Source organism: Cryptomeria japonica, chromosome 10 (genome assembly GCF_030272615.1).
Source record: "Cryptomeria japonica chromosome 10, Sugi_1.0, whole genome shotgun sequence".
Taxonomy (NCBI): Eukaryota; Viridiplantae; Streptophyta; class Pinopsida; order Cupressales; family Cupressaceae; genus Cryptomeria; species Cryptomeria japonica.
Window position 1 is genome coordinate 919,690,212 of NC_081414.1, and position 10,018 is coordinate 919,700,229.

Genomic DNA, 10,018 nt, shown 5'->3' on the forward strand with positions numbered 1-10,018 from the left:
TTCTTTTAAAAAGAAGCAGTTACAGAAACTAAAAAGGCTTATTGGAGAGTCTTTAAATATGTAATTAACAAATTATGAAAAGGGAAGAGAAAAGGGGAAAAAGGGCAATATAGTTTTCTTTTTTTCGTAGTTTTATTGTACAGAGGTGTTGAGTCTGTGAACTCACATTTTGACATTGAAGGAATAAAGAGGATATTTATGAGTCTTTGAATTTATTAATGTTTTCTTTTAATTGCAGTGAACTGTGCTTCTTTGTAATTACTTTCAGTGTCATTCTGTTATATCATACTGTGTACGTATATAATTCAGAAGCTTTGAATTTAGATTAAATCATCTATAAAAAATGGTATGTTGTTCTTTCTTTCACTGAATATCATTTGTGAGTGTGGGATAAGTAAACTTTGTGTTGTTTGTCTACATTCACTTCATTCTAAAATAAATCTTTCGCATCTACTTTCATAGTTACGGGTAGGTGTTAGTTTGTCTTTTTTGCTTTCTGGTGAAAATCATGCCATGTGTTTTCATTCATTGAATATCATTTGAAGGTAGTCGCACCTTGTAAAATAAGCAGAGAGCATTTGCAAATACCATTGCAAGTGACTCAATTGTTGGTCAGTTTGTCATTGACATGGGCAAAAGAGTATAAAAATGAAGTGACAAATATGTTAACCAACATGAAGTTATCTTCCTTTTATGGGTTAATGCATCATGATCTCTTTGTGAAATATTTATGCAGAGGCGTGCAGTAATAGGTTGTGCAAATTTAGTTTCTGTCATTTGTAACCAAGTGTTTGAAATTTCCAAGTTTCATGGTCCTTTTTAGTTTGGTGTATCACCCCTTATTTTTATTTCCAGTTTTCAATTTATGTTTTCTCTCTCCCTTTTCCTTGATAGAGAAGTAGAGTTAGTTAGTTTTTAGGTGATAACCAACTAGGAGCCAACCTTATCTGGAGATTCACTCCAAATTTTAGGTGACCCACAACCTCGAAGTGTTTCCATGTTCCTCGAAAGTACCAAGTTTTGCAACTTGGTGAGGGTGCAAATTTAAGATTGTTCACCATCTCCATCCCCTCCTTTAACAAAAGACATGATTTGAGTAGTAGGCATTGAAGAAGTGTCAGCAATACCAAACTTTTCTGAAGCAGTATTTCTCTTAACTCTTGATGGAGTACCTTTTGAGGGTTCTCCCTTTTTCTTTTCTACCCAAATCACTATTCTCCTCACTACACATGTTGTCCTAGTATCAATATCACTCTTCCGACTAATTCCAATCTATAGGATCTAGAGGCTATCCTTGAATATTCAAAGCACATGTAGGGTCAATCGGGTTTGACCCATCATCCACTACATCAATTACCTCCCAACCTAGTTGGTAGTCTGTTATCTGCTTCAAGGTCATCCTTGACCATTCCCTTTTCCTTAGTTCTAAATCATTATCACAATCCCCCAATAATCTTCTAATTGAGGCACATGATCATATGTTGGGCCTAAATGTAAATTTCCCTTAACAAAACCCTTGCTATCAAATTATAATCCGATGACTTCATATTCTTCTAATGTGTATTTCTCAAAACCTTTTACATAATTTAATGCCTCAAATTGATATTTGCATGTATACAAACCTAAATAAATGGGGAACTGAACTCCTACCCTTCTTTTCTTAGCGCATCTCTTATTCACCTTTGAAATTTTCCTATACAATTCAATGAGAACCCATTTATCTTCCACATACCTGGGAAATTTCCATGGGAAGCCTTCAAAACCTCCCACCCGAATATAAGTGAGGGTAGAGAATTGGAAGAAAAAGATCTCATATTGGTTGATCAACTATGTGGCTTCAACAAATATCCTCACTTCAAGGTGTCGGGCTACAATTCTCTTACCAGACCCATGCTGAATACATCATTCACCCTTCTAAAATTGGCATAACTTCATTGCAGTTGTAAATCTGGGTAAAAATAATGCACTTGAATTTCGTCCTCGAAATCTTCAAGATAGTTGAGTCTGAACCACTATTTGGTGTAAGCTAGGTCATAAAGAAGATATGATGACATGTAGAAAAATTGAATGAAGCAAAAAGAAGCAATTATACTATGTTATCTATCGCTAATTAATGAGACCCAATCCAAATACTCCTTCCCTACATAGATGACCTAGATGAAAAAGAACATCTATTCATTGAGATTTTGAGTATTTCCATCACCGTGTATCCCGTGTAATAGGACAATGATGTCGGCAATCTCTCCTTTGAGGTGGGTTCTTTGTATGCTTTTGAGAAACTTTGTTTGTCCTGTTCGTAGTGGTGAAAATCATTCTTTTGAAATCATGTTCCTCCAAACCCCCTTCTTGGCATTAAATTCACATCGTGGCAAAATAAAATCCCAATGGGAGTACACTTCCTTAATTGGGAGTTGGAAGCAATTTTGTATCGTAGCATGATCTAGGGTAGTTAGAACCCAATTGTCTTTCATTTTTACATCCTTGGTGTTCGGGTTGTATTAGTTGATGCATTCCAACACTAGCTCGGGACATTGCACAAATATAGGGAATGTGACAACTTCCATTAAACCACTTTCTACCAACTTTTGGGTGATTGGGTGTGTATTAGGGTTTTGCACCAATTCTAAAACTCATCTAAATTCATAAAATTCAATTTTTTGTCCCTTACTTCTGACAACAAACTGGATAATCCATCCAAATGCTCATACCCTAAATACTTAGCCTTCATCTTTCCACAATTTTTCTAGAAAATAATTCTTCTTAATTTGACACGAACTAGAGCACCCACTAGCCCACAAGCATCTCCTAGCTTTTGAGAAACGAAAATTCACCACACAAGATAATAAGTGGCTTTGGAGCTTACCTCTGCAAAATGATGGCGTTAACTTTGCAAAGAAATTTTATGCCCTAGGTCTTCTTCTCTCTTTTCGCTTTTGGATGCAAATGATTTCTTCTTTCAGTACTTAACGAAAAAAATCTTGAAAATTATGCCCAAGCATTCAATTTTGCAACTACTCCTTCATTTCTACAATTATTTCTCAAGGATCTCGCCTACAATTTCGTTGGAACACTTTATGAATTTCTTCTAGTTCCTTTGTCGGGCTTCACTCTTGTTTCAGAAACTAACTTTATCCAACACTCTTTTCCTTTCTTCAAATCTCCTTTTCTTTGCTTACACTTTATAAGTGAGAGTTCATATTTGGATGTTAGGGGCTGGCTTTGTTTCTAGAACTCAACACTTGGCCTGAAATACTTCATAAAATGCTTTCCTCAAAGTTGTTGGGCTTCCATTTGAACATCACAAGTTAGTTCTTCACAAAGCTTGAACTTTCCTTCTCTTCATCTGAAGTGCCACTTGAGAGATTGGACTTCAACAATAGTTCAAGATCTGTTATTTGGGCCCACACTATGATTTGGAACAACATATCGAAACTTGAACTTCACAAAATGAAACAAAACACCAAGCTCAACATTGGATCGTAAAGACGAACAAAGAAAAGATTAAACAGTCAATTCTAGATGGACTTTTGAAGCGCGAAGCTTGAGATGGAACACTTTCACAAAGTTGACAAGGATAAAACAACATAGAAAAAAGACTCAATAAAGTTCCAAGGACAACATTGGGGAGCGACACTCAAAGTTAAAATTGACCCTAGACCAACTAACTTAAGGATTTTTCAAAGAAGAAATGGCAGAGATTACTTCCACTTAGCTTGTCAGACTCCTACATGACTTCTATAATTGACTCAAAACTCCGACAAGCTTAAGAAAGATGACAAATCAATTTCACTCAACTTAAAAATGACAAGGCAAGACTAAAATTGAACCATGAGTAAAATTTAGGCAACACATATATAGGTTGTTGCATGCTCAAAACCAAACCTAAAGTCTTAGATAAGATGTTTAACTCGTAAAACCATATGGCAACATTTGCAGCAGGGTGAGTTGACAAGCATAACACGGCTTGATAGAATTTTCAACTCTTCCTTTTTCAACTTATTTAAGGTAGGTTGACTAGCATAACACAACTTGCTAAACTATTCAAACCTCCTTGTGTGGCATTCTCGAGATGAGTGAAACTAGCATAACACAACTTGCTAGACTATTCCAACTCTCCTTCTCTACATGAATCACACAACATAAAACGATTTTTTTTTCCCATGAGTATTTACGTTCCCATTGATCACCTAGCATAACACAACTTGCTATCCTGTGAATTCCATGGTCTCTCTTTTCTTCTTCTTATGGATCACCTAGAATAACACAACTTGCTATCCTATGGTGTCCATGTTCTCTCGTTTCTCCTACCCATGAGTTCATAACTTTGCTACTTGTTGGATCATGGTTCATCATTCGATGCATGGTCTTGTTCTTTTCATGTGACCACTTGTGTTCTTGTAATAGCATTCCAAGAATGAGATTAGTTACTGAGACATTTTGAATATCAAAGTCTCTTCAAATAGTTGACTTGGAGCTTTGTGTTTTTAGTACTAACCCCTTGTGTTGTGTGTCTTTTTTCTTTGTCTTTGTTTGGCTTTTTTTTGTCGTTGTATTGTTTTTTTGTATCCTTGCATGAGATTGCGTCAATTAAGATCCCAAGATCGGGGGCTTGGTTCCTCAAAGTTAGTGATGTCTAATCTCTTTGTGATCTCACTCCTAGTTGCTCCTCTCTCTCTTCCTCATCTTTCTACTTTATCACGAGTATTTGCCTAGGCTCATACTCCCATTAAAGTGGGGGCTAAATGTAGCATCGTAAATTGTAACCTTATACAATTCACACCTCACATTTGTGCTCCTACTTTGGTGTGCTCTATTTTCATTCCCCCTAGGCCCATTTTGCCCCCTTTTTACTTTGAATTTGATGTCACCTATGTGCGTAGCCAAGTGGCCCCCATCCTGGGGCTATACCCCCTTATTTGATGGTTTGCTTGTCTTGTTTTTGGAGGGTAAGGGCATTGTGGCACCCATGTCTGGACCATGGAACCCTTCTGTTGTGGTCCTCCTTAAATAGGGCCCATTTTAAATATGGGTGGGCATCTTTCCCCTCAATAGATTTTGTTCCTCATGGATCCACTTGATCATTGGAGGTCGGCCTAATCCATATTTTACCTAGGGAACCCTATATAAGGACATCCTATCAACCCATTTTAGACCTAAGAGAAGTGATTGATCACACTCATACCCTATTTCTAATGTAATCATCAAGCATTCAAGGCAACATTTCATCCCACCATATCCTTCAAGCATCACGGAGAAAAGTAATATCAATATCCATGCAAGTATGTGTGTTTGATTAGGTTATTAATGTTCACATGATTGTCTTGTTATTGCATTCAATATTTGTCATCAAATGTAAAGAGCATTGCATCATCAATCTTCCTATCAACCATTGTAGATCTAAGGTATATCTACCAGCATTTACTTTAATATTTACATGTTCTACTTTAATTCAATTCAAGGATAATTCCTAAACCGAGGTTTGACCCAAGGAAAACCCCTATCCACAACCCCCCCCCTGTGTGTGTGTGTGTGTGTGTGTGTTGGAAATTTATTCAAGAGTTGTGATCGAATATTTCGACAAAATGGACGACGACGAACAGGTTTAGTTTTAACAACAGTAAAAAGTGGAGGACCAAGGCGACCTACGACCCTAGTCCTAAGTATTTTGCCCGATCTTTTGAAAGTGGATCTTGTGCGTCTCCCTGATTCAAAAAAAATCCCACTTGCTCATCTAGAAGCTATAGGATCAAGGTGACCTACCTCCTTGGTCCTGACAATTCAGCCTAGATTTTTAGCTACAGGTTCTGATTCACTTCTTCTTCTCAGATCTCTATTTGTGGCTCTATGTGAAATTTGGAACACTTTGTTATTACTCTTTTACTCTTGTTCTCTATTGTTTTACCCTATCTAACTTTAATACAATTCAAATCCAATTTCAACTCTAAAAGGGGGAGAAAACAAACAAGTAAATCTAATCAATATCTCAGCTCTTTTTCTAATTGAGTTGTGGCTATATCTGTTGGATTTACGCCCCCCCACCCCCCGCTCCTTCCCTGCACTACCCCCCCTTTTTTTAATGTATGGTTGATTTGGTGGGAATAGTTGTTTTACTATCCTAATTGATAAAACCCTAATTTTCACCATGCCATATAGTTATATAATTGAATATTACAAACTTACTAAACTTGGTTATACTGCCCTTAATATTGGTTATATATTATGTACTTAATTGATTGGTACCAATGCAATTACACTAAAATCCCAATATGAAGATATTATAATATAATCTTAAATATCACTGAGATCCTTTAGTTAAAGTAAAGAAAAACATAACTCAAGTAATGATGTAGACCTAATTGTATTTATAATGATGTAGGCCGAATTGTATTTTTCATGCTCCAAGCAAATATACAAGACACATCTAGTTATTGGCATAGTCATTTGTGGTCTTAAACTCAACATTTCTAATCTTTAACCGAAGTAAGAAAAGAAATAGACATTTACATGAGATAATTATCTTTTTCTTTAATTGAATATTGATTACAAATATCTTTTTCATGCAAACATCGACATTTGACCAATACAAGCTCCTTACGAGCAAATACATTAGAAATCAGCTATGGAAGACCAAGTGTCACTACTTAGAAATCCACTTTTATTTAGAAACCACCTCCTATGGAAGACCAAGAGTCACAACTTAGAATTCCACTTTACATGTTCGTATGGGGAATTGATCTTGGGTCTCCACAATGAGAATTCAATGTTTTAACCAATAAAGCTCAACCCTTTGAACATAAGACAATTATCTTGAAATAAAGTCTTACAACAATATTAAAACCTTATCATTATAATATTTGAGACCTAATTATTTAACATTAAATCATTAATTTTTTCCCTTGTGATTCTATCTCTATTATAAAATTCCCAAGTGTTATTACTACATAACTACACTTGATGACTACAACAAAAACAATATCTATATGCGTAACCCTACTTTGTATTTTACTAAGACTCATATATCAACAACAAAGTGAGCAAAAAGAGAAATATTTAATTTAAACTAGAACTACTAGAGGGGAAACTATTGATAACAAAACCATTACAAGGTTGGTATCATAATGAAGAATCAAATCTCTTATAATTTACTATAAACCATCTATCTTATAATAAGAATGTCCTATTTTAAGCTACAGCCATTCTCCTTAATTTTACAAAAAGTATGTGATCTCCAAATTTACATATAAGGGTAAGTGCACAAAGATGGTAGTAAAAAAGGGGGTATAAGTGGACACTTTTTTCTGAAATTAGGTGAACCTGAACTTGGAGGCAAAATTTGAAAGTCATCCGCTCAAGATATGAAGATAATCAAAGAACAAATATTGCAGTACTCTAAATCTAGTTTCCAAACTACTAAACTTTTTAAAAATTGGATAAGATTAAGGGGGTCAAATCCTTCACGCACGAAAAACAGACCCTGATTTTTTCAGAAAAAATATAACATAGTGTTTGACGTGCACATCAAAAAAGTCATATTTAGATTTAGTATTTTGACAAATCCTTTGGTAGAAAGATAGTTAAGAGTGAGCACTAGAAGATGTGTACTGTTCTGTAATTTTTTGTTGAGTATTTTTTTTTTTATGATTTTTCCGATAGAGCACATCCTGAAAATTAGGTACTTGTTCGTATGCGAAGCTTAAGTTGCACTAAAAAAATTGAAAATGCAATTTATTTATTTTTAAATTGTAAAAAATCAAGTTCACTACAATAATATATAATAAAATTTGGATAATTATATCAAAAGTTATTAAAAAAATGGTGCACGTATGTCTGTGAGAACTATGGAGACACTGGTAAAAGAAATTCAATAATAATATGTTATTGTTGTTCAAATTTTTAAAAAATTATATGGTTAGAAAGGTCAGAAGATGGGTGAAAATATGGTGGAAATTTTAGAAATACCCACTTGATGATGTGCAAACCTGATGATGACAAAGTCGAGAAACCAAGTTGATAAAATAAAACACGCCAAAAAAGAGGGAAATGGAGGGAAATCAAACTTCCAAATCGTACCTTTGTCATCCAGACCTATTTCCAAGCCTAAACAGACAAAAGCGCATACGGGGCACCTATGGTATAAAAAGCACGTACAAGGTACTTATGGTGTAAGAAGTGCATACATTCTATCTTTACTATAAAAAGCGTGTACGCGCTATTTCTACTATAAAAAGCGCGTATGCACTATTTTTACTATAAATAGCATGTACGGGCTAAGTTTGTTAAATTTTGGGAGTGTGTATAATATGCTATTGTATATATATAATATAAAAAATAAAAAATATATATTTATATATATATATGTATGTATATAATAATATATAATATATTAAATATATATACGTATGTGTGTATGTATGTGTATTGTGTCCCTCTCTCTCTCTCTCTCTCTCTCTCTCTCTCTCTCTCTCTCTCTTGTTTGCATATATATAAGGTGATAAGAAGATTGACAAGGTGGTTGGTTTTCTTTTTCTTTTTAAAGAAGATATGATATAAAGTAGAACGTATTGGTTGGATAATATTTATAGGTCGTATGGTGTACTAAGGGGTCATATGGTGTATTATGACCCCTTAGGTGTCGTTATGGGTCATATGGTGTTCTATGATCCTTTAGGAGACCATATGACCCCTTAGGACTCCATATGGTGTCCTAAAGGGTCATATGGTATTCTATGACCCCTTAGGATACCATATGATCCCTTACATGTCATTATAGGTCATATTGTTTCCTAAGAGGTCATATGGTGTCCTATGACCCCTTAGGACACCATATGACCCCTTAGGACACCATATGACCCCTTAACACATCATATGACCCATAACGACACCATATGGTGTCCTAAGGGGTCATAGGATGTCATATGACCCCTCAGGACACCATTTGGTGTCATTATAGGTCCTATGGTGTGCTAAGGGATCATATAGTGTCCTATGACCCCTTAGAATATCATATGCCCCCTTAGATGTTGTTAGGGGTCGTATTGTGTTCTAAGGACCTCATATGGTGTCCTATGAGCCATTAGGACACCATATTGTATCGTTATGTGTCTTATGTTGTCGTATGACCCCTAGGACACCTTATGACCACTTAGGACACTATTTGACCCCTTAAGACTCCATATGGTGTGATTATGGGTCGTATGGTGTCCTAAGAGGTCATATAGTGTTTTATGATCCCTTAGGACACCATTTGGTGTCATTATGGATTGTATGGTGTGCTAAGGGGTCATATGGTGTATTATGATCCCTTAGGACTCCATATGACCTCTTACATGTCATTATGGGTCATATGGTGTCCTAACGGGTCATATGGTATTCTATGATCCCTTAGGACACCATATGATCCCTTAGGACTCCATATGGCGTCGTTATGGGTTGTATGGTGTCCTAAAGGGTCATATGGTATTCTATGACCTCTTAGGACACCATATGATCCCTTAGGTGTCATTAGAGGTCATATTATTTCATAAGAGGTCATATGGTGTCCGATGACCCCTTAGGACACCATATGACCCCTTAAGACACCATACGACCCATAAATACATCATATGGTGTCCTAAGGGGTCATAGGATGCCATATGACCCCTCAAGATACCATACGACCCATAAAAACACCATATGGTGCCCTAAAGGGTCATATGGTGTTTTATGACCCCTTAGGATACTATTTGGCATCATTATAGGTCCTATGGTGTTCTAATGGATCATATAGTGTCATATGACCCCTTAGGATACCATATGACCCCTTAGATGTTGTTAGGGGTCGTATTGTGTTCTAAGGGTCATATGGTGTCCTATGAGCCATCAGAACACCATATGGTATCGTTATGTGTCTTATGTTGTCGTATGACCCCTAGGATACCTTATGACAACTTAGGACACCATATGGTGTCATTAGGGGTCATATGGTGTCCTAAGGGATCATATGGTCTCCTACAACCCCTTAGGACTCCATATGGTGTCA